The sequence below is a fragment of the Hermetia illucens genome, chromosome 5, assembly GCF_905115235.1.
Source record: "Hermetia illucens chromosome 5, iHerIll2.2.curated.20191125, whole genome shotgun sequence".
NCBI lineage: Eukaryota > Metazoa > Arthropoda > Insecta > Diptera > Stratiomyidae > Hermetia > Hermetia illucens.
The window spans coordinates 38,516,607-38,542,242 of record NC_051853.1 but is presented as its reverse complement, the minus strand read 5'-3'; the positions used below and the strand labels follow the sequence as shown (position 1 = coordinate 38,542,242).

The window sequence follows — 25,636 nt, the reverse complement described above, 5'->3', positions numbered from 1 at the left end:
TCCCACATTGGAGCAGTAATGCTGTGACAATGTAAACAAGGAATACGGACATACGCTTGAATCTGAAAGCGATTTCATAAACTTAGTATTTATTATAAAACTCGGAGACTGGCCTTGTGGTGCTTGACAAAAATCAGTGCAACAATTGGGGTCTTAGAACAAACAATGACGTTTTTAATAAAGGCTAAGTCGAGGGGTGACTGGTCATTTTCTACGAGAGGTACTTACCGTGTGTTTAGTGCCACCCCACATCTATTCTCTTCTCCTCCAGAGTCTTTTGTCTTAGGGGCAAATGCCATTATTTTTCTCAATTTTGATGTCATTTGTGTTGTTGCCTTTGGGGGAGTCGTCAGCTTGTTTCACTCATAGTTTGAGCAATTTTTCTATGACGCTGCAGAACCCTCAATAGACAGTTTTATTTCTCGCAATGCCAAAACGGGGAATGCTTGATATATCTTGGATCTTGTTTGAAGTATACTGAACTCATTTCTGAAGGGAAGAAGATCTTGGTTCTTTGGTACGCAAGATATTCTCTGACCAATTTTGGAGAGTCCTTTGTTATTCCGAGTGAAATCCATTTTTCTTCCAGAGCCTGAAAGCCGTATCGAAACTGGTGAATTACCTGACAATCATATATGCGCGGGTTAGCATGGGCATATAACTTCGGTTGGAATGTCCTAGTATAATCTATCCGCTCCATCCTAATCTGAAGCAAGGATAACGTTTCATTTATATAAAGAATTTCAGTTTGTAAGGCCATAAATTTCTAACCTTTTTAGTTGTCTTTTACAAAATTCATAAAATATTTTCAACGAGTTCTTTCGTTTTTAGGCTTTTGACTTCTCGTCTGAGTTTTACAATTAAACTTCGTACTTTGTAGTGTCCGCAGCTTCGCAGCATCCCCATCATTTCATTCGCTTTGGCCTATGACGAGGTGACGAGAGATTCATTTCCTTCTATACAGCATATCTCCTTTTCCTCTTACTTAATTTTGTTCAACACCTCCATTACCCGCTTTCAACTTCCTACTTCTCATTAAACTTTTATTTTCTTTTTTATTATTTCATTCACAAAACTTTATCACTTTTAACTTTCCTTAGAACCTTAAATTCGTTTGAATATTTGCAATTTTAATATGACAACAATTTCTCCAAGATGGCGATCAATCCTTTCATGGCTATTTTCACATAGGTCTGCTCATGCTACATATTATTAAATGTATTTCTAACGTTTGCTTCTGGTGGAGGCGAAATGTTTTCCGTGCAAATGCAGGGATTTTGTTTCTGAGATGAGGACATTTCGAGGGTTTTATATAAATTATAGAAGAATTCGAGGTAGTTTTTGTTAGTTTTGTTATTTGGCTCAAGATCTGGGCCGAAAGCGAGTCACTGATCAGCTGAGGAAAGTCAAACGGTAAGTCAGTTGACTCAAGGATTTGGTTCGGAGACGTCGTTCGAAAAACATTGTTTTTCGTGAATTCCGAATTAAAGAAAAAAAAACTAAAATAAAATTGCTTATTTGAAATTTATTCATAACGGTTGAGTGAAAGATCCGGAAATTGTATCTTAAACGACGGATTGATTAAAAAAAACTGATATCGGAGGTTGAGCGCTATTGCCTTCCACTCAAGTAGTTAACGCAGAAAATTTGTCATTTGTAGTGTGTTTAAAGTTTTCTTCCTGAATTATAAGGAAAGTCTAAAAGCGATAATGTTTGTGGGACTTCAATCGGACTTTCACTAGGATCAGTGACCATCAGAAATGGTGGAACAGGGCTTTGAGATCTCCAGGCGATGAATCGGGCGGTGCCTTTGGAGCAGGGAGTGCATAGGCACAGTTCGTGGTTGCACTTTCGGTAAACATTAAAGGTGCCCTATCGACACCCACTTCACTCATTTAATGCAGATTATAGTGCACGCAAGTGGGGCTTACTATGGACAACAGGCATCGCGTTGGTTGCGGACGGATCCCTGTCAATCTTTTGCGACTGTCACGTTGACAGCTAGATCACCATATCATTCTGTGACCTATTCTCCATTGACAAATCCTCAGTTAACCGATAATTTTTTGTTTTCTCTTCTATTTCCTTTATTTGTTTTTCTCAAGACAGAATGGGAACCTCAAAGACTGCGCCTTATGAATATCTGAGGTAGGAAAAGCACAAATTTAGGATGTGATCCGCGGTGGATCTGCCTTCTCGATCGCGATATTAAAGCGAAGCTTTACGGCACAACAGGCGCGATCGAGCTGTTATTTTTTTAACCTTCAGTTTTAGCTCGATGCTTTCTTCCGATAGGTTCGGCCGATATTCCGATGTTTGTTGTGATTTTTTCCCAGGTTCTGGTGTGGACTCACTTATTTCTTTACTGACACATGCAGTTTTGTATAATAAAACGTGAGGGATTGGCATGTTCAAAGGATCGATTTGGCAGTCTCACGTGTTTCTGACCTATTGTAGGAAAATTATTGTTTTTTTAACACGAGGAAATCTGTCTTTGGATTACTTTGCAACTCCTGGAATTTTCTATAGACCGGTGGAAAGAAAACGTTATAGATCTTTGGTCTAGGTTGATAAAAACTAGTCTGAGCTTAGTTGGTTCCGACATTGTTCCGACCTACGCAAAGGATCCCTCTATGGGGGAAAGCTGCATTGCATTTTCTGTGGTTATTAAGCAAAGAAAAAAAGATCATTTGTGTCTCGCGTACGTTTAGTAGAGGTGCGTGACATCGTCTGAATTTCGATTGCTTCCATGATAGTTATCCATTGACTTAAATAAAGGAACCACTCAGTATTCTATTAATTTTATGATTGAATTCTATGGAATTAGATCGTTCAAGGATATATAATAGTTGCAGAACATTTTAGTGTCGCTGTCTGCTGTAAGAATTTCAGTCAGGCTACTATCAGTCCTGGCTAGGTACACAGAGGGAAACTGCTGGTCACAACACGATTGCTCGATATAGGGTCGCAAAGATTGTTAACTTCTTTTCAACCGATTTCTCATAACTAAATCGTGATTGAATCAAGCTTTGGGGCAGGTTGGTTAAAAGAGGGAAGGGAGAAAATTCGCATAAAGATTGGAGTAACTTGATGTTGTTCATGATTCGTTATAGTTGGCGCTCATGTTGTATTTGCGGAGACATATAAGGGAGCAATAAACTAGAACCATTTTCAGTCTCTCGGGGATAATGCGAGGCTGCGTCTGCTTTGGATGAAACCGTTGGTTGTTTTTTTTTAAAAAACGTGATTGTACCGCCCAAAAAAAGGAACTCTGAATCAAAAAGGTAGGAGGAAGTTTCTATGCAATTGGCCCGGTTCAACATCAAGTGAATGGTGGATTCAGAACCTCTTGAACCCTTCAAGGAAATATTTTCACTGTTTTCATTTATTCTATTTTACTGCTTTCTCAACCAAGTCTAAGCATGAAACGCTTTGTTTTCGTTTGCCAAGGCACATATGTTTTTTTGCCATATTCTTTTTAATTGACGGCGCGATAATTAGGAGTTAGAGCACCGGCCTCTCTATCTCGTTGTCCTGGGTTTGATTCCCAGTCACCCTGGATATCTGTATTCGTCTTGTGTTTGTCTTGCTGATGTGAACTTATTACTTGTAAAGCATTAACTGTGATGATAATTCACAGGTTTTGCTCGAAAGAACGGTGGAGGTAACTAGTATTCCCCGAAATGATGAATTGATTTATCTCAGTAACCGACAGTCATAAATATAATGTCCTGGGAAATGAGCTGATTCTATTTGTGAGCAATTGCATTAAGTATCTCTGTCATTCACTTCGTAGTATCTCTGTCATTCGTGTTTTTGACGTTATGTTTCAACTTAGAGTCCAACCTCTAAACCATAAGTACATTGACAGTGACATTTTGTGCATAACATTATAATAACTGGTTTTATCCTTTCTCCCCTTGAACTCTGGGTTTGATGAGTTGTTGACTTTTGAACTTAAAACTTAGGTCCCCCCCCCCCCTTGCTAACGAAGAAGAAGGGTGTATTTTACCAAATTTTAAGGTTAGATCTACGGGTTATTCTGCTGTATAGGGTAGTGCATCATGGGGGCAGAACATTTATTCTGGTTTTCTGGTAACGTATCATTCCTGTATTGGTAAAAACCAGCTAAACTGATGCTCTCTTAAATGTTACGTACACTCGCAGTGCAATGCCTTTTGCCTGGTTCTAGACCCAGGACAAACAGGAGCCGCATACATCAGCACTCCAGCCATGAGCAATATGCATATTTTATTTGGATTCTTCAACATAGTTCATCATTATTACTAGAGATATACCAGCCTTTTACTACCGTTCGGCGTGGTTAGTATACGTGCTCCTTGAAACTCCACCGGGCATAGGTCGTTACACCTAGTTCTCAACAGTGGGGGTAGTCCATTCACTAAATGTGAGAGCCAGCTGCTCCTCAAAATAAGTAGAGTAAAGTAAGTAGATTCAGGGCCAACTCACAGCCTAAATCAGATAATTACTTATTTATTCATTTCAGTTGTACCATTCAGCAGCGCAAAAGCTTTAACTATTGACCAAAGTCAGTGCATACCGCTTTTCTAAATATGAGTATAGTGTAAGTCCTTCTGTAGACATACATGATAGTAATATTATCCTTGGTTGGAAAAATTGCCAGTTCACTCCTTTGAAGATTGTAGGACGACAACAAATTCTCTTTGCGGGGTTATTATTATTTCCTTTCCTTATTTTGATTATCAAATGAGACTGTGCTTCACTTTCGCTATCATTACAGTTAACGCTTTATATGAGATAGGCTTAGAGTAATAGTACAAAACGAGCGCAAACATCCATGACGAACGGAAATTCGAACCTGGGGTAACGAGCCTGGCAGGCTAACGTTCAACCAACTTGACCATCACACCCTTGGTAGGATGCGATGAGCGAAAATTTAAATTCTCCAATGAAATCCTACTCAGTTTATGTAGTCTTGGAAGTCCTCCTATTCAGTTCTTTTGGATTACCAAGTCAGTGTTCTTAATTTGAGCAAGATTTGGCACTTTAAATATATATATGTACATTATATATTCTAGATGCTCACTTAACTCCTTTGAAATAGACAGGGTATCAAGTCAACAACAAATATCTGTGAAACAACCAAGATTTGAATCCGTGGCGCGTTATCGGAAGGATGACGTTTTTGGTCATCGCTCGTCCCTAGGAGGAGACTCCCATTTCTGATTTTAGAAGCATTTACACAGGACTTAACTGGAAATTTATCTTGGTCTCACGGGAATTTTGCAGCTCTTTGCAAGGAATATTCAGCCTCATTTAGTTCGGTTATTTGACACTGGCCTCCATGTCTGATTTTTGGGTTATGTGGGATTGATGACCCAAAATGCGTGATGTAATTTTCTCGAAAAGTTTCAAAAAGTTTTTATTTGGGCCTCGCTTTCACTGCTTAGTTTGTCAAGTATGCATCATCATCTTTACGTGAAATAGTAGCGGTAGGCGTTTTGTCTTTATAATTTTTCTTCTCCTCCGAGGGTGCGAAGTTGGTAAATTTCTCCCATAAAAATCATTTAATATCTGTACCATGTAATGCTTACCATTTATTATAAATTCAAATATACACCACTTTCAATTTTATTATAACAGAGTTGATTTTTCAAGGCTTTTAAAAATTTTCATAAATTTTCCAACTTTAGTGAAAGTGATTGCATCACAATTATCATAGAAACAATTAATTGAATTTATTTGCATCTATAAAAAAATCAATTGTTGCAACTATTATCGAAATAATAAATTAGTCTTGCGATGATTTTGGAAACTAAAAACAACTGTTTTTTTATGCGAATTTATATCAATTTTACTATTTACAAAACCGAAGCCAGAGGGGTTTTTGGATATGCATCTACTCGTTTAGGCGAAAATATGTAGATGTGAGCATTGACCCCGAAAAGAAATTCCACCGTTGGTACTATTTTATATTTTTTTCAGGTAAACCTCAACGAAATTAGTAATTGTATCAAAGACCGCATGCAGATTGCAAAATGCTCTACATTTCGTTACTATTCATTTCTGCACTCAACCGTTGCCCCATTCCATCTTATTTTTTCCAAATGATAGCGTCCATAGAGCCAAATTTTTTTGCCAAGCAAACCATTTGGCCTGCAGCAGTACTTCACAGTTAATACTATTCAATTTCAAATCGATACTATTATCTATTTGTGTGCGAATGCTGGCGAGCATCAGAAAAACGACCATAATTTAATTTCTAATCGGATTTTAATTCCATTATCCATTAAAGTGTAGCGTGTAATCGATGGGTTTAATCATCTCGTCCATAAAGAAGGAAATAATAGTTTGGAAATAGAAAAGGAAATAAAATCTGAAAATTGAAAGCTTTCTGTTGGAGGAATTCTTCGCATAGTTTAAATAATAAGAGCACTAAGCTTCGTTGTGCTAAATACCACTTCAGTCAGTAGATATGTTGAAATTATTAAATTACTGTCAAATTTGGCTGTAACTTTGAAGAAAAAGTTTGTTCTCCGTACGTTTCTGGGATGGAAGAACTTAAATTTTGACTGATTCTAGCGTAAGGTTGTATTCGTTTAGGCCAGGAACATTTGACATTTAGATATATCACAAAGACACAAGCTATGGCTACAGCAACATTTCGAAACTAATATTGAAATTAGCAGCAAGATATTGCTCCCAGTCTTTGGAACGTTTCAGGCAGCTTTCATTCTTGTTGGGATTCTCCGGATCTATGTAGAGGATATAATGCTGGCTGACGGAGATTAAAGAGCAGACACTTCCAAAGTTACATACAAACGCAATGCAGTTTGCAGATGGTAATGATTCCGAAAGTGGTTTGGAAAAGAATCTTGATGAAGTAATATCTTCTATATTTGGTACTTCTCATATGCAATATGAGAAAAGAACTGAACAAGACTTGCAGCGCATTCTTATTTTTGCCATCTCCAATCTGTTCTGATGTTATTAGGCACAAAACATCAAGTCCTGCAACATACAGGCGAAGTTGTGTGCCATTGGTTTAGAAAAATAGTAAAAGTGGCAAGAATAAATTACATTCCTTATTTCATAAGTACGTCACAATCATCAACATTTTACGGAAAAGGCAAACTGAGGCATTAGAGACTAAAGAGAAGGCAAGCAGCAAGAATTACATCATTACACCAAAAAGGTTTAAGATACACAGATACAGATACACAATACAAGGAACTCACTACTGCTTGGTAATTCATGGCAACTACAAAAATCGCTGAGTATCTATTGTAATGAGACTTTAATAAGTTAAGATACAGCGATAGAGTTTATTAAATAGAATAGAACTTTATTAACAAGGAAGGTAGAGTTGCACCTTGTTATACAATTTGACGAACAATTACCCTGCGCCGAGGTCTACCAATTCGATATATCTAAAAGCTGTCTGGCGTTCTGATCTACGCCATCGCTCCATCGATTCGTCCTCTTTTTCTACCAAAGATATTGCCCTTATAGACTTTCCGGTTGGGATCATCCTCATCCATACGGATTAAGTGCCCCGCCCACCGCAACCTGTTGAACCAACCAGACAGTCGTGGTATCGCTGATAGATTTTGTGATTCTTCTCTCGAACGCGGCCAAGAGTTCATAGTTTTTTTTTGTTAAGAACCCAAGTCTCCAATTGAGGATGATCAGAATTACCATCCGATTTGGCTACTGCCAAGTAGTATTATTTAGCGAACTAAAAAAGTGGAAACGTTTTTACCATTAAGGTTTACTAGCCCCTAAATGTAGCTGCAACGAAGTATTAATTAAGACACAATTTCTTGCCTAATAGTCCAAAAATGCCGACAGACCTGAGTTCTAAAATAATCGAAATTTATGATTTACTGAATAGTGAGCTCTTGTGGTGGATGGTTAAACATGGTGTTGATTTTGGTCATTCCCGATCCATGTGTTTATTACAAGTAGCGCTCAAAATAAAAATAATAATCGTTGGCGCAACAATCCATATTGAACCAGGGCCTTGAAGTATATTAGAGCACTTCATTCAAGACCGGAACGGTACACTACAGTATACTGTAGGAGGCAATGTGGTCAGCATTGGGCTCGCCCGAGATTATTACCCTGATTCAGGTACTCATTCACAGCTGAGTCGACTGGTATCCGCCGTCAAATCACGATACAAATTCCACTGCCACCAGTGAGATTTGAACCGCGACCTTCCGTACGGTAGCCTTGTGATCTAACCACTCAGCTACCCGGACATTCAAAATGAAGCCCTTAATTTGTTAAGGTCACATCCTGTACCGGTTCTTATTGTATAGAAATAGCATAAATTTCTCAACCTTGTTTCCAACTAGGTTCTTCGTGCATTTGTTTTACCTTCGCGATTTGTTTTCTCTTCACAACATGAGAGCAACCTTATTTTTGTGAAGCAAGTGTTTCTCCGCTTCATTCTTACCCCACGTTGAGAAGCAAAATTTCTTTTACTTGCTATGCTAGTCTAGTATACTATTTAAAGGTTTCCCATTTTTTGGGATTTATGTAAAACAGAGCCTTATTAAAATCTGTCTGGTATCCCCCGCGGAAGTGTCATTAGATACTATTTTACAGGTAGGCAAGTCGGAGTACTAAAAGCCCAATCCTCCTTCATCATTGTAACCTTCTTATGATCAATAAATTAGCACTAGCGAATAGAAAAAACAAGTTTTTATTATTTCAAATACTTCTTATGACATCTACGGACTAAGTGAAAGTACCCTAAATTCTAGCCCGCTTGTGAAATTACGCCTCTTTTCAGTTCCGTCTCCATCAGCTCATCGTAAAAACAACTAATAGCCTTATTAGTTTTTCAACTCTCAACTCACTCAGCTCTTTTTTCTGGCCCGTAAACCTGGAGCAATGTTACACGACTTGTTCTGGGCTGTCCTGGAACGACTTCCCAGGGTCTTCAGAAAAACATCCTGTGACCAGTAATGAACCACACCAATGAAAGGTGGCAATTTATTTCATCTTGACTGCGCATTAACCAGGGCTGGATTTTTAGGATTATTCGGTTCATCCGTCTTTCTTTTCGCAATACTTCCTATCTGCTTCGTCAGATAGCCATTACATGGGCTCTAATAGGGGATATTCCTCGCAACTCGTACTTAGGCTACGTACAGACATTTCATCTTGACAAGATGAATATTGGATAATTAGTATCATCCCAGCCAACAGTTTTTGTGAGATGGCATTTCTATTATTTTGTCCAGACGGGTGCGGTATACAATAGTATCGAAGTGAGCGCTTTAACTAACAGTAACTTTTTGGTTGGCTTATCCTCCCTTTTCTTTCATCTACAGGAGGTAGCCAATCTATTGTCTATTATTATACTACCCCAAGCTAAATTACTGAGAGCTTTGACGTGATCAGACATTCCCTTATTTTGGTTTTAAGGATGTCCTCCTCTGACTCTCGGCTGAGTACATTTGCGTTTATACGTGTTTCCGATTTTTTAAAATCAAAGAAATGAGTTTGAATTTTCAGCAGCAGATTTCTATCAAAACTTGCAAAGTAAAGATATGATTTCCATAGCTGAATTCGAATCGACATTTATCGAAAGAACCGAGAACGAAATAAGCAGTTCATATTTCCACATTGAGTTTAAGAGGGGTCCCCATACCTGCAAACGGGGGTATATATTTTTTTTTTCGACGAATGTAGTCTTGTGGGGCGTCAAAGTAAAGGTCAAGTTCTTTCCAAAACCAAGGAAGAGGAACAATGAAGAGGGCCCAAAAGGGTCAGTTACTTCAGGGACCCGTTCTCAAAAATTACCCAAAGTAAAAATATGAAAAGAGATTGGTTAGGAAGTTTTTCCTAGAATTAAGTTTTGCAGTAATAAAGGCTACAGAGCATGAAACTACCAAGTTTGGTGGAAATCGTACTATCATTAACAGAGTTATAATAGGTCAAGCTTGTCATTTTTGTGCAAATTCATTGCAATCTAAAACTTTGAACGCCAGCGTCATAATAAAGCGAATGGTCTGACAAACTAAATGCATAAAAATTACGAGGTAGGTACAAATGGGACAGACGCCCACTCAAATATGTTTATATAAGCAATACACAGAAACTTTCATATCTGTAGCGTTTAGCTTCCGGTTTCCCGACTTGCTGAACTTTTGCATACATTTTTGTGGTTATAGCACTTTGTCATCCAACAGTCTTACTGCAGAGTTCAAAACAGGAGTTCCATGCAACGGCTTCTGTTCTGTATCTGCTTCCTGGTTCCGTTTATGGAGGGTGTCCAGAAGGTCGTTTCATTGTTATTGAAATGTCTCGCGTCGAAAGTTGCGTTGTACATACAATGCGAGGAGTTTGAATCTTTTGGCTTACTTTTATACAGTTTGTTGTGGGAACTGAACGCACATCCAATTGATGATTTTTTAACAAAACCACAATTTAGAGAAACGTGACTTACAGTTTCTTCCACGACTTAAAGCTTTTATTTTTTCGTAAATAGCAGCTTCATTCTTATTTTGTGATTGAAATAGGGATTCGGTATCTCTAATCAACTCTAAACAACTTGTCAGTAAAGCTGGTGAAATATCTGAAGAACGAAACTTGCGGATGGAAACAGACCTAATTCAAGAGCTACTGAAATATGAGAAGAATAAGACTTACGCGAGTTCAGAGGTTCCTTTGGAAAAAAACTCAAAATCTCTACTAGAGTAGCTTAACTCGGGTGGGTTTAGGCCTTTGTCTATTAAGTCAATGTTCGCGACTGGCAAACCTCTCAGGGGAGTTTCGTAGATAGTCTTAATGACTGTGCTGTGGCCAAGGTGACGCAACATTCCCACTTTCATCGTAATAGGAGCTACCGAAGTATCGGATAAACAAGATGACTAGGATTGCAAAAAGCATCAAAATGTCCTCATTCATAGAATGGCTATATTGTTCTTACATCGTCGTGCTTTGAAGTTTCAATAAGAAACGCCTGTGGTAATTTCACACTCACATTCAAAGTGGAAAGACAAGTATATCATCAGATTGTTTCACTTCTTTAGTACCTGAAATTCACGGTTTTTGCAAACATACATAGGTAGAAGAAGGTGTGGGGGGTTCAGCTAGTTCTATTTTCTAGTTTCGATATTCAACACATATAGATGACAGATTAGTTTTTGAGTAATGTAGAGGGTAATTGTTTTGCGTTGAAGGTAATATTTTCTTGTGATATCTACCTTATATCTCCATAAGTTCTTCTCAAACAATACTGCGAGACTAACGCGGGAACGCGCATATCATTCGTTGCAAATATCGCAGTAATTTATTAACCGATAGACTTGAAAGAACATCCGGAACAGTGCAAAAACTATATTAAAATGGTTAGCAAAAAATTAGGAAAGGCCTCGGAGGCCAAGGTAGGCATCACCTGCTTACTGGTGGGGCCTGGTGGAGTGTTTTGGAAGTTTATTACTGTAAAAAAAAAGACGTAAAAACAAGTGGGGTTGTCTTTCGTGATATATTGAATAAAATATTTCGGCCCCAGTGGAACATCTTTTTCTAAGATGTCAACGACGCCAAAGCCAAGGACATCTAGGAGTGGTAGGCCGAAAATGCAACTGATGCAAATTTTAGTGAAGTGTGGCATTCTGCAAGTCCGGGCCTCGGTTCCTTCGATTGCCGACTCTGGACCAAATTAGGCACACCGATTTGGATTTATCTAGAAAAGCTATTATCAAAAGCACGCGACAGTTTTCCCTTCACAAAGCTGCGTAATTGACGTCTCAGGCAAGGGGCGAGTGAAATTTCGAATAGCGTGCGTGTTTTATATTAATTGCTTTGTTAATTTCGAGTCCGTAAATTGTTTCCTTTTTTTAAAGAAAAAAATCTTTAAAGTACTGACATGACCACTTAGCTACGCTAGGAAAACTGTCATTTATTCCCATTCATTAAGTAGTTCTTAATAATTTATTTCATTGTGATTCTGGTTTTGGAAGAGATTCAATTGTAACTTACAAAAATATCTAATGTAAGTAATGTACATGTCAAAACTGCCAAGGTAAGCTAGGTAAGGTGCTAACAAGTGATCGAAAAAGCACATTTACTTTCATTAGCAAACTTTTGGGTATACCTGACCTACGTCTTTGTTATATTTGAGTTGCATAACTTCAATACTTTCCTTTCCTTTTCCTTTTCCTTTCTTGTACCAAACATTCCAGCTATAAAACGAAGGATGGTGGGAACTGGGAACATTTTCAGAAACTACCCACCAAAAAACCTGGAAAAAATCATAATAATACGTCTATATGACACCTAGGCTATACCCTCCATACCAATATCTCATAGAATAAAGTTAATAATAGTATTTTTAAAATTTCGCAGCACCCTTAAGTTCATCCTAAACATCCTAGAATTTTGCATTAATACAAGCAGTCTAATGGATAGATAGTGACACCTGGTGCAACTCATCAAATGTTATCCCACCTTTACCCTGGGAACAAGGTGACCGAAGTGGTTCCCTGATGATGGTCTCCACCTTATATAAATTCACGGATGCACCATGGATACAAACTATAACGAATGAAAAAATCGCATTATTCAAGGCTGAGCCTGGTCGAAACTAGTTTTTTACTTAGATTTTGACAAGTCCTAAGTTTGTATTCGCTTGATTTCGGACCAGACCAGCTGAAGGACAACTTATTCGTTTGCTACAGCATCTTAGCAGTTGAGTATGATGCGCAACTACGTAGGCAGCCAGTAATACATCCAAGTTTACCAAGGGGTGAGGAATCCTGATTAGCTCTTCTAGATGAATCGCTCACGCAAACAAGGCAGTTGGTCTTTGTGAGCTTTATGTAGCACGTAATTGAAGAAGAGACTCTAATCCTACGAAAATGGAGACTAACCGTTTGTAAGGGGCAACAAAAAAATTTGGAGTCAGTTTTTCCTCACTTGGTCCTGTCCAACATCGAGAGTGGATGCGAACTCAGGACTCCCTTAATCCTCAAAACAAAATTTATTCCAACGCTTTATGCATTCAAAAAGCTCCTTTGTAGACATTGAAACAAAAAACTGCTACTCTCAAATAGGCTCCATCAGCCTCAGTTGGCAGTGAAGTATACAAATAAGACCAAGTCAGAAAAGTGGAAAGCAGTGAAGTTGAGTCATTGGCCGATGTCACAGATGTGGTGACTATAACAAGTGATAGGCTCATTATATATGGTATCCCTAGTTTCTTCCAGTAATGTCATATCAGCACATTTCACACAATTTGAAATTTTTGAAATATCTGAGATATTTTTCGCTTGTTCAAAAAGGGAATGCAATATGACGCTGTAAAGAACAAAAAGGGTATCGGAAGTGTTTCTACCACCTTATCCTTGTTACAATGTTTCAACTGTTTTTGATTAGGTTGTGCCTCGTGTGATACTAGGTTTGCCGGTAACATCTACTTGAATAAATTATTTACAGAGGGGCAGCATTTCTTGAAAATCTCGACATTTCCCCATTGCGTGTTAAATATGCAGGCATCCAACCGCCACATATCAGAAATGCGCTCCTTAACCAAGAAGATACAGGAAGAATTTACATTTTTTAAACGTTTTGTACAATTCATCTGATACCAGCAAACAAATAACTACCGGAACTGCACGGGTATCTTTATTTGCAGCTAGTATCAATATTGCACCTTTTGCTAACCTGAACACAATTCTATACTCAGTAGTTCCAGTTTAGGTCACGATTTTGATGTCACGGGCTCACGACTAGCCATTCTAGGTAGCCTCCGTAGGGAAAAACCTTGTGTTCGCCATTGAGCCTTGGGCCCATGTAAAAATTCTACTACCTCATTGGGGAGCACGATAGAACCCAACACGATATTTACCACATTGTTCTACCGGGTATATTGATAGTGACGTCAAGAACAACTGCATCCATTCTATGGAATCTCATTTAATGAATTTTCCGTAAATTAATTGCAGCTTCTCGTTTTTCACGGTTACAAGACATGGTGGCGTTCCGCGACTAGTAAATGTTCCGTGGAGAAGCAGTGAGCGGATAATGCACGCTAGATACTAGATACTTGATACTGAGTTGTTTCGGAATGTCATACGCTTTTTTCGATTTGCCTGAAACGAAGGGAGTAAGGCATGCGCGTTGTTGGGAAAACAAGAAAAACTCCATTGAACATGAGAAACTCCACGAGAACAATATCATCTTTCAGATAGTACATGATAGGCGACTTACTCGCGGCACGTAATATCTTATTTTCAATGAACGCTATGGAAAGTCTGTGTATTGATGCAAGGTATATGCGAGCATAATAAAGTTCTAAGTTCCATCTTCCTGGGTTGGGAATTGAAATACAGTGTGCTTCGGAAATTTCGCGACTCCTCCTATTGGACATCTTTGAACTGACGTGGAATTGAACCAAGATGTTCTTGAAATTTCGAGCCAAAATAAGCAGATTATCCCCATTTTACGAAGTGGTTTACGCCAGTTGATCTTATGTTCTGTCAGATTCTTATAGAAGGAACACTAAAATTTGTCCCAAAACAATCTAGCTTGTACCATCATGTTCCCAGTTCCACTGTTGGAAACATAATTCTTTTCACAGTGCGCGGTAATACATCGTTTCCAAGCCAACCCAAAGAAGCGGACAACAAAAGAAATATTACTTGGATGGCATCGCTGTTCATGACGGTCCTGGGGTTTTGAGCTTTAGATTCAGGATAGGATAATGTACAAAAATTGCTAGAATAATAAATAAATGAAATAGAATTTGCGATGATATCGTGCTGATGTGAGATAGGCCTTTGTACGGATTAACTTGTAAATGTAAGAAATGTGCATATGGGCAACAAGAAGCTGTTAAGAGAGTTCGGCCCTAGCCCGGTTCATGGCGATAGGATCTGAAGAATCCATTGCATCAGTTGCTTTGTCTTTATTTATGAGCCGATGTACATTTATAAAGTTATTTGCCCGTTTATTCCTTGCCGAACAAGATGTAGCTTCCGTGGTAGTTTACCTAGGCATCGGCTGGAACAATATAGAAATGGGATGAATGCAATTATTATAATGCACAATGGAGCACTCTATCATGTTGATATGGAAAATTTGACTATTCGAATAGGATTTGTAATTTATTATTGTCCCTGGAAACAATCGAATGGGAGAACTATTGAAGAATAACTATTTTCATTTGCAACGTTTACAACGATGTTCTATGATTTCTATGAGTTGATAAAAAGAGCCCTTAGATACACATATGTTAAATATGTACATATATTTGTAATTTCAAGGCAGGTATCTAGTTAAAATTCTCCAATTCGTTAGTAATTACCTTTTAGTTGGCCTAGGGCTGAAAACGAAATCATAACTCAAATTGCAAGGTCCCTTTTAAATTATTGATGGCTCCGCGAATTTTTGAACAATGTTGTCCCTGTGGACTAGAAGTGAGCCTCCGCTGCCAATCCGTCAATCAAAATACCTCGATCTGATTTTAACCAACGCAAAGTGTTGATCCAGTTTGATTTGATTAAACAAGTAAGCGCAATTCCGCCTTGTTTTATTTGACGTATGACTAATCTCTCCAAGGAATCTACGGGTAGTGCCCTCGGATAATCCCAATTTTATTAAGTGGTAATTACATCAACCATCACCTGTGAGTATATTCAAAATCTCAAAAAAGGTAACTAGTTAGTTTAAGCAATATATGCTCGGAGAAGCGTTTCAGGCTCATCTTAGATTGCTCCATTTCTAAATTCATCTAGTATGATTCCTCTAATTGTTTTCCGTCCTCCTTCAATTTCATAGAATACGTTTTTTCCGAATTCCACAGCAAAGTTCTGATCCATTGAGCGTTTTCTTTCCTTTTTTTGCTAAATCACTTGCTGTTTTGGTTCCCTCTTTCTCAATGTGGCCTGAAACCCAGATTATCTGGCACAAGCATGCAAGTCGAGCGTATTTATCTTAACAAGGCATTCCCTAATTTTATCTGGTTGGATTTCAGTACCTTGATGACGCCTAAATGTCAGTTGCAACTACAGTGTTCACATTCCCTTACTTCCTTAGTGAGTTAAGTGAGCATACCTACTAGTCCAAAGTATTTTCTGTGTTCAAGAACTCCTGTACCTGCTCCCTCTTTTGTAGATGAACCGCCGGCCAACCAAAGCATAAATTGTTGTTTTGGGTTATAGATTTTAGCCATGGCCTACTTGCAGCTATTTGGCATATGCTAGCACCGTCAGTCTTCGAGCCTTCATTCCCAAAAATTTAACCGCAGTATCTTACTTTGCAACGGTACACCGTAACCGCCAAGGGCTTTGAATTATACCTCCTAGTGAATTATACGGCGATGGCCTCCAGTAAACTCATATTCGATCAATGATAAGTTTTGCTCCTTGCATTCTATCATATAACGTACCCTAACATATACTCTCACCGATTAATACTATGTTGTTAGCAAGGCTCTGGATATAAACATGGAGGGTCAACACTGGAAACAATGTAAGTTACAATAACAGACGCATGCTAGGATGATCAACTGGACTACCATGGCGTTTGAAAAGGGGACGTTCCTGTCTGCTTTAGAAAAAAGGAAATGACAATTGGAAAAGCGGTTCATCTATGTCAACATGACTGATGCGACGTTGCAATGCCGCGATGACGTTTACACTACAGTGGAGAAAACCTAATTATAGAACTGTCCGAGGACCATATTTCAGGCCGAGATATGTACCATGTTATTTGCAGCACAAGAATGTTTCAGACAAAACTGGCGGGATCGGGTCGGAAACATTGCTCCTTAAACTATATATGGCCATATCTAGCCAACGAGGAGAAAAGGAGAAGACGGTTTTGAATTGCATATACAGTTGCCCGGCCACATCAGACCCTAGAGGAGGATAGCTCGAAAATACCTTCTTGAGCGAAGAATCTGGGGCACTCTTTGCCTCTGGAAGATACTCTCAGTTCCACAAAAGCCTGCAATCGTTCCAGACGCGAGGCTCCTGAATAGTCTATTTTTGAAGAAAATAAATTGGGTCTAATAAAGGGCTTAGAGTTGCAGTTTCCCCCGCTAAACTAATGTAACCTAACCTAAGAGCAGGGAATCTCAAAACGAATCAAACTACCGGTGGAAATCTCGACGACAAAAATCAGTGAGAAGTCCGAATACCAGGAGCTAGAGAAAGAATTCTTCATGTTTTGAAGTTACCTTAAAAACACACGAGAAAGCACATGGAATTGCTACAAACAGCTGTTTCTTAAGGCTGATTGGAACACATTTGCGTTGCTACAAAGTTACAATGAACACGATACTTGAGCGGAAAATTACCTCAAGTGACGTTGCCGGAGCCTTATGTTACAAACAATTACAATTCTTTTTCAGCAGTTGAAAGAGTGAACCTTAACCAGTAGTTCAACAAAACGTATTTTCAATCCCTGAGGTTACCAAAAAGGAACTGTGGGAGACGTATTAAAGAAAAAAAGGTTTCAGGGTTGAACGGAATCCGGAACGGAGCCCTCAAGTTTGCAGCTAAAACCTGACCCAAGTGGTTCATAAGAACATTTGAATTGTGAATGGTTTAAGGTATTTTTTTTATGCCAGTGGAATAGACAGAAGTTGATTCTACTACGAAAATCGTCCGGCGGATTGTCGAGCGAATGAAGGACAGTGACATCGCAATCTGCAACGTTAACCAAGCTGTCCTGAGTATTTTGTAGTGTTCTTTGATTACCTGAAAAATAGTTCAGGAATGAAGAAATTAGTTGAAATCTATTCCTAAATGCAATACTCTAGGTAGCTGGCCTATGGTGTGAGAAATGAAATCTCAGATGCTTCAGAAAAAGAGGGTTAAATTTCCCACATACCGAGACCGGAACCAGCAATTGTAGAGTTACTATAATAGTATTGGCTAATGTTGCTATCACAAACTGGCAACAACCTTTCCTTTCCTTTCCATAGCCTAAATATTGCTAGATACCCCAAACTTTTGCTGTTAGAACCAAACAAACATACTACAGTGTTTATGCTGACGAAAAGCAGGACGACTTCCAGAAGTATTGTGGAAATTGTGATTGATCATAATTCATTAGGGAGGCATAAGTATGTTCAGTATATGAATTCTTCAAAATGATACATATTCATCCTATAATGAGGAAGGCTTTCGGGACAGATGTGGTCCGGTTGCAGCGGTAGCATTAGATGCACTAGCGGAGTTCCAACGATACTTTGCCAAAGAACAAGAGGAGTCGAAATACGACGACCTGGAGGAATAACGCTGGTTGTAGCCTTAAGAACATAATACATGAAAGCAAACGGGATTGCGACAGGCAGGTGTACCTTAAGGCTATTAGGAACCAATAATGCGCTGCCTATAGATTGTTGTAAATAAGATGGATGTGAGAAAATCATCCCAAGTTACAACTCTTTTTCCGCGGTAGTAGCGCTTCGGCCGACAGTTCAACAGAACGTTCTCTCGATCCCTGAGTTTACCGATAAGAAACTAAGGAAGATCTGCGGACGAGCTGGAAACAACAAGGCTCCAGGAATGGACAGGATTCCCAACAAAGCTTACAAGTTGATTGCAATTACTAGGCCGAAGTAGTTCATAAGTCTACTTAAAGAGTACGCTGTTGAAGGAGTGTTTTCCACCCAGTGGAATAGCCTCCCAAAGCGCCAAAGATTACCCGGCGAACCATATTCATATCACCTTTCTATCACCTTCCTTTTAGATACTATTGGGTAGATTTTAGGGAGGGTAATATACGGCAGGTTGCTTCCGCTTATCGAAATGGTGGGCTTTTTATCAGAGCGATAGTATGGATTTCAATGAGTCTATTTTGAAGTTGGTGCAATTACAATATTTGTAGAATAGCGGGATAGTGATGTTAGATGTTAAGAACGCCTCTAATTCGGCCAACTTGGATTGAATTACGTGCACTTTGGCTCAAGTGGATACGCCTAATAACTTAGCTCGTCGAATTGACCATTACCTCTTGGCGAGTCTTCACTTCGAGGTGAACAATGTACCAGAAAATTGCATTGCGAAAGCCGGTGTTCGTCATGATTCCATTTTTGGTGCTGCTCCTGTGGAACCCCCAGTAGGATGGAATGTTTGATCTCCGCATGCCAGAGAAGACAGCGTCAACTGATTTCATAGTCGACCTATCGGTGTTTGTAATTGCTTTAAGACGTGGTGAACTCATTCATGAAATCAAATTATATTAACGAATGTTCAGACTGATCGCCAATGAAAAGATAAAATTGGCCTTTATTCCCGATTACTGGATTGAAGATTATGAAGTCGTTTCAAAATTAATCATTAAATACGTCGCGGTAATGGCCAATGTCAAGCTGAGCTTCAATGAGCATTTAGGTTATGAGCGAGAAACCGAAACAAAGGTCGCAATATAGTCACAGGATGCTTACCTCCTGCCTTAATGGGAAAATCGCTGAGGGCAGGCAGCGCGTATAGGGTAGTATCGGATTGACACAGTATGTGTCACCGCTAGGATGATCCAGTTAGAGTGTCAAGAGAGCGAAGTGAACAATTTCTACCAGAGAAGAAAGACGAGTCCATCCGAAGTAATAGTAGGTTTTCAAAAAGCTACTAAGAAGGCGCTGTACCGCAGATGGTAGCAATGGTGGCATTATACCGAAAGGGCTACTGAAGTCATACATTGATTAGGTGTATTGAGAAATTGTCAGAGTGGAACCACAAAGAATTGAATTACTACCTGATGCAGTTCCTTACGCGATGTGGTGATTATAGGAAGTATGGGAAGTATTTTTATTGTTTCAGATTGGTCAAGTTTCCCGACTGCCCTGAATGTGCTGCTACATCCGAGGACCTTGAGTATATTTTATTTCACTGTCCGCACTTATAGAAGAAAAAAACAAATTGAACAACGCCTTCGATATAGATATCGTATTCCACAACTTCAAAATTAGATCGCAGTGAACAATGAGATAGCTGCGATCAAAACAACTGCAGGAGATAGAACGAGCCCAGAGAGCTCGTTTGTCAGTTCTTCCATAAAAGTATCTATTACAATGTTTCACATCCGTATTAATAATTGTCTATTTGCTGTGCGACTTTGGATTGTTTTGGTTACTATAATATTGGCCCTATTACTAACTATGTCAGTCTTTTCTTTAACATATTGTCCATTCGAAAGGTAGCGGTTCCCTTGACCAAATGTATCATATTTGTCAGTTGACATAGGAGAGTCTCAGTTAATCTTTCCGCTTGGCATGCATACTGCGGGTTATGGTATAAAAACGTTGTTCAGAAGTTTCTCTGATGTCTCCAACACTTTTCACCTTCTTTCGAAAGGAAAACAATCTTCGCTTGGCTCCATTTTCTTGGTGTATACTTCAGGGCTAGACGGCTTCTCTGTCCCTTATCACTTTCAACAAGGTATCTAAAATGACTTATGAGCTTCGTTGAAATAGTGCGGGCAAAAAATCCCATCCTTACCTGGTGACTTTATTAGATCACTGGTTCCTACTGTCTATGCTATTTTATCATAAAGCAGACATATTCCGTCACTTTTTATTTTTATTTATTTTTCCGTCTAGTTGACCCCGAGGATTCCTACAGTTTGGTAATATCTCCTAGTCTAGGAATAGCTTTTCATCCTATTTTCGATGCAGGCTCTTTCTATTCAGACAGACAGAGGATATTGCTCCATCGTTCTTCAGAGCCTTTTACGATTTAGATGGTTTTCAGGTGTGTTCTGGGCTTCGGTGAAGCTTCGACGTAACTTCCTAACTAAGGTTATGTTTAGCGACTTTTGTCTCGTTATTCGTGTTACCATCGCTTCCTGTGAGGAAGCCTGTCTTACTAATTTGTCGACTTGAGGTTTGTTTTGTTGTAATCATCCCGATATCACGACTTTTCCGCGAGTAGTTCCGCCTACTACTAGGGTTATCGGAACCAAGTCTTCAGATAGGAACACTGAGTGGCATTACCTATTATGTAGGACTTTAAGGTTAAGCAAACCCCTAGTTTCTTACAAAGCGTGTCCAAATTACCCTTGCAATTCTTCCTGACTAACTGTGCAGTATAGCTAGATATTTTGAGTCAGCATTACTCTAAAATTATTCTTGGTAATTCAATTCACTTTCTTATAATGTGTAGCTATCTTGCAGCGCCGGAGTATCGTCCTCTTCCTTTGACATGGCACTCGTCTGCGACTTATTGTCTGCCCTTAATCTTAGGATATCTCACCCGGTATCAAATCCAGATCATCCAGCTTTGCTGACTCAGCAGCAGACCTATTTATTATATATTCTAATGGGCTTTCACCGTTTTGGTTTCAATTACTTTGACAATCCTTTTTGAGATCTTGGTAGAGTTCCTTCAAACATGCTCAACATTGTGTATAAATTCCCTCTTTTTGCGGGACTGATCTTCACTGCTCTTCTCTTCGTTGGCTCTATTTGAAAAGGCTTAGGTAATTTATGAGCAAACATGGAGTTGGGTGTTAGACCATGTTTTAAGTGCTATTTAGTAATGATGCTAGACTTCTGTTCTCTGCCTTCCGGTTCCACTCCGATTTGATGAACTTCCCTTTTGTCGAAGGTTACACTCCTTAGTATTGCGGAGATTTAGATTCACTTGATATCCAGTTTGTGTGCGAAATTTGGTCCCTCTTCGTTAGTGTTCTTCAGGTTTGAGTTTTGGTTTCGTAGGTGACCTTATTTTGTTCCCACGGATACGGGACCATGAGGGCCGTCATGCGGTAAACCCCGATAGATTCAAATTTACTTCCTGATGAAGCGAGATATCAATAGGGTTTCATTCGAGTCAGCTATTCTGGACACGTTGTGGATTCGGTCTACTTTGAAATAGGGAGGAGAGGGGGTGGTTTTCGATACCTCAGCCTGATGCAAAAGCAGAGTCACGTCATACAGAGGCAAAGATTTATGGAAAGCTACATTCGCGTCAGTTTGTCAGCCTATGTTTGAATACTTTTTGATAATAAAGTTTGCCATTTAAGTAATTAGTTTTTGGTTTTGTATTTATAAATCGAAATATGATAACTTCAATGGCTAACAATATCGAAATAACTTGTAGTTGTACCTAGAAACTTCTTCGAATGTGAATATATGTACATGTGATGGGATGGGAGTCCTCTTTTGAAAATCGGCTCATATGATAACATAATAGCAATCATAACAAAAAGTGTTCATATATTTATCAATGAAATCTATCAGACAAGAACTCTCTCGTAACAATGTCTTCCCTACACACAAAGCAAAGTCACCGGAGCCAAATTGAATACGAAACTGATACGATACAAATTAATTGAATGAGTCTCCTATCGCAGATACTACATTCTTCGGTTATTATCGTTACCAAACCAGAAAATCCCCCTATTTGCATTGTGTTTTTCCTAAAGAAATTATTTCTCTTTGCCAGCTTTCCTCATAACATTTTCTTGCATTACGAGGAGGAAGTACAACCGAAACAAATACACACAATTTTCCTTGGCTACCGGAGCAATACTCCTCGTATCCTGGAAACTTTCATTAATTTGTAAGAAATTGTAATTGAATGGTGTATTGAAATATCAATGATAGCTAAGCAGCTTTTGAATGAATATGTGAATCCTTGTGATACGGTTCCACTCAGTTGTGTAACGGATGTGTATATGGGTATGCCGAGATCGCTCCTTATTAATAACAAAATACTCCAAGTTCGAAGATGGAATCAACGAATATGGAAAATGATACATCCTTTGATGCTTTATTCAGAAAGCAATTTTATCCGGAGGAGAAAAAACTCGAAATAGGAATCTATTATTCATTATCGTTTCCTGCTCAAATTATGGCTGATGGAGGAACAAACGTTGCAACCTTGTGAAAGTTTATATGTTGAATTTAGCTATAAAATCTGATTGGAGAAGAGGATTCTGGTAAATACAGGGTTGCCCGTACAAATTTCGAAGTAGTCCAAGGAAAGATACTTTTAAAGTAAAGTGAATTGTAAGTTGCTCGAAATACCGCCTGGCACGCGTTTATTCATCATAGTTTCTGCTCATTCACTGCACTGCATCCTCTTTCGAGTCTCGTATTTTAAAATAAGAATCCTTCGATTATCTCAGTTCAATGACCCAGTCGTATTCACTGTCCTCCAGCATTTTCTTAAATTCTAGTCCCCTCTGACATTATCACATGTACCCGTAAATATCTTTTGATTACATCAGGACAGTGTCTTCCCTTGTATTGATTCGCCATTCATCATGTTCATATAGGATTTTCTTAGGACTTTCCTTCTAATACAGAATCAACCTGCAGGAGGTTGTAGATTTTTTGAAGGGCTATTAAGAACATGACAGGGAGATGGTTCATCTACGTGGTCGAACAGCTTTTTGTGCTCCCTGTAGTTTTTTCATGGATCATGATAAAAGCAGATATTCTTTTGTTCTGTACACATAATAAGTGTTTTATACCTATTATGGCATATGGTATAGATTATGACTCTTTTTGATTATCATTACACTTAAGCCTGCTCTACAACCATCGGAATAAACACAAAGTCAAACACAAATATCTACAGTCGGCATCAGGTTTCTGATCTGGGGCATGAGCATCGATTGCAATTGAGCCAAATTAATAGCGTTAATATTTTAGTTATTTTAATTGACGATCTTCTGCTTCTCCCCCTTGTAATGGCAAATTATAACCGACCTTGCATTTGTTACCAAAAATATTTGCGGGCCCCTATGTATTTTGATTTTCACTAGGCACCTCCGTAGTTAATCCGCTCAATTAAATCTCCACACCAAACTAATCACAGTTTAGGGTAGCTTTTGTAAAGCTGCTATTTTATCTTCACCGAGTCGAGGAACTGTTTTAGGATTCTTCATCAGAATCTGTTTCCTCAAGTCTGCTTCCACCTAGTGCTTAAATTATCCTCCGTTCAATATAGAAAATTTTATTGGTCTTACATAACATGACAATAAGGGTTTTTATTTCATGCTCAATTTTTAAACGTTACGTCAAGCATACAACGTTGACAACGTGATGGTGGAGGAAGTAGAGCGCTAACCTCTCGATCCCATGAACCTAGATTTAAATGCCAGTTGTTGTGACCTTATCACTTGCACAGCATTAAGTGTGGTGATAATAAAACTCAAGCACAACTGACATTTAAAATTGGGGCAAAACACCAGCAAAGGAAGGACTGAACAGGAGACATAAATATGGCGGTCATTTGCTTGAATACAATTATGCAATGCTTCACCGAAGCTCCTCATTGCATTCTGCAGGAATTCGATTAATTTCCGTAGCGATGATAGCCTGCTTCAAATTTTCAGCAACACCGAACACACAGAAAATATCGTAGCAAATAAGTCAGGGGATTGGGAGACCAGGAAATAACATTTTTTCGAAAGAAAATTTTTGATTATCCTATAAAATTACAACGCTAAACTAAATGTTAATTTAGGAACTAACTTAACAGTTTATCTTAATCTAAGATATAAACTAACGCCTAACATAATTTAAGTCTAACAATTTTATTTAATATAGGTATTTATGATTAGCCCTATCGGAGGAAAAGTCGAAGGAAACCTCCACTCGCTAAAACTTTTATAAAACGGGGTGGGCGATGGGGGAACCGAGGATATGGACCGGTTGAGGAGGGCTGCGGAAACGGTTTTTTGACTAGGAGCTGGCATGGGCGCTTATAATGGGAGATTTATAAAATTAAGATTAGGAGTTGTTCATCAGGATCAAAAAGGCAGTTTTGGAATAGAAGTGTTGGGGTGAAATTGACAGTGAAGGTCTGCCCGCAAATATTGAAGCTCCATCGAACCGTCGACACGTGCTTGCACGCTTCTGTGCTAGTCAGGCTCGGGAATGTGGGGGAGGGTCCTTGGAGCACTTCGATCTCCCACGTGTCATTTAACAAAAATCCGCAACGGATCCTGAAAAATGCTTAAACGTGCTTCGCGTGCAATCATCGAAATGAACAACATAAGAGCTAAATCTGGAAATGAAATACAAAAAAAATACAACTCGACCGCGCACGTGGAGCCGTAAAACTTGGGACCCTAGTGCCGCTATCAAAAAGGAGGATCCGCAATGGATCACATCCTCGACCGATGTTTCTTCTACCTCAGATGTTTTGTGAGACGCAGCGCCTCTGAGGTTCCCGCCTTGCGTTAACATCCTCAGGCTTATATATTGGAAGATGTCCCTTACGTAAAAAGAGTTCTACGGGGCCAAAGAGGAGGAGGGAAAAGAAGAAGAGAGGTTTAGATCAAATTCATACTCAAAATTATATTTTTCAAATAAATAAATAAATAAGGGTATGTTAAAAAAATAAAATAAAAAAATAATATAAATTAAATAAAAGGATATTAAAAGAAAAGATAAATGAATATAGAAAAACATAAAATACCTCACTCAGAGCTCTGTGCGATTCCCACATACGAAACTAAAATAAATGATTGGAACGTGTTCGATAATCGGAAATAAATAACAAAATCCAGTCAAAACTTTGCCTCAAAAGAAGAGATAAATTAATTCATATTCTGAATATGCAAATATTATCCCAAAACTTCAATTTATACTCGAAATATTTTGAATTTTGTTAACTTCAAAGCACACGAGGTTTAAAAGCAAACAATTTATGAAAAAATGTTACTGCCT

General features: G+C 38.7%; 1 protein-coding gene across 5 annotated transcripts in view; it reads left to right on the top strand.

The window, feature by feature from the left end:
- LOC119657758 (band 4.1-like protein 4) overlaps positions 1-25,636 on the top strand; it is a 350,940-nt gene that overhangs the window by 131,666 nt on the left and 193,638 nt on the right. The gene's annotated exons all lie outside the window — the stretch shown is intronic.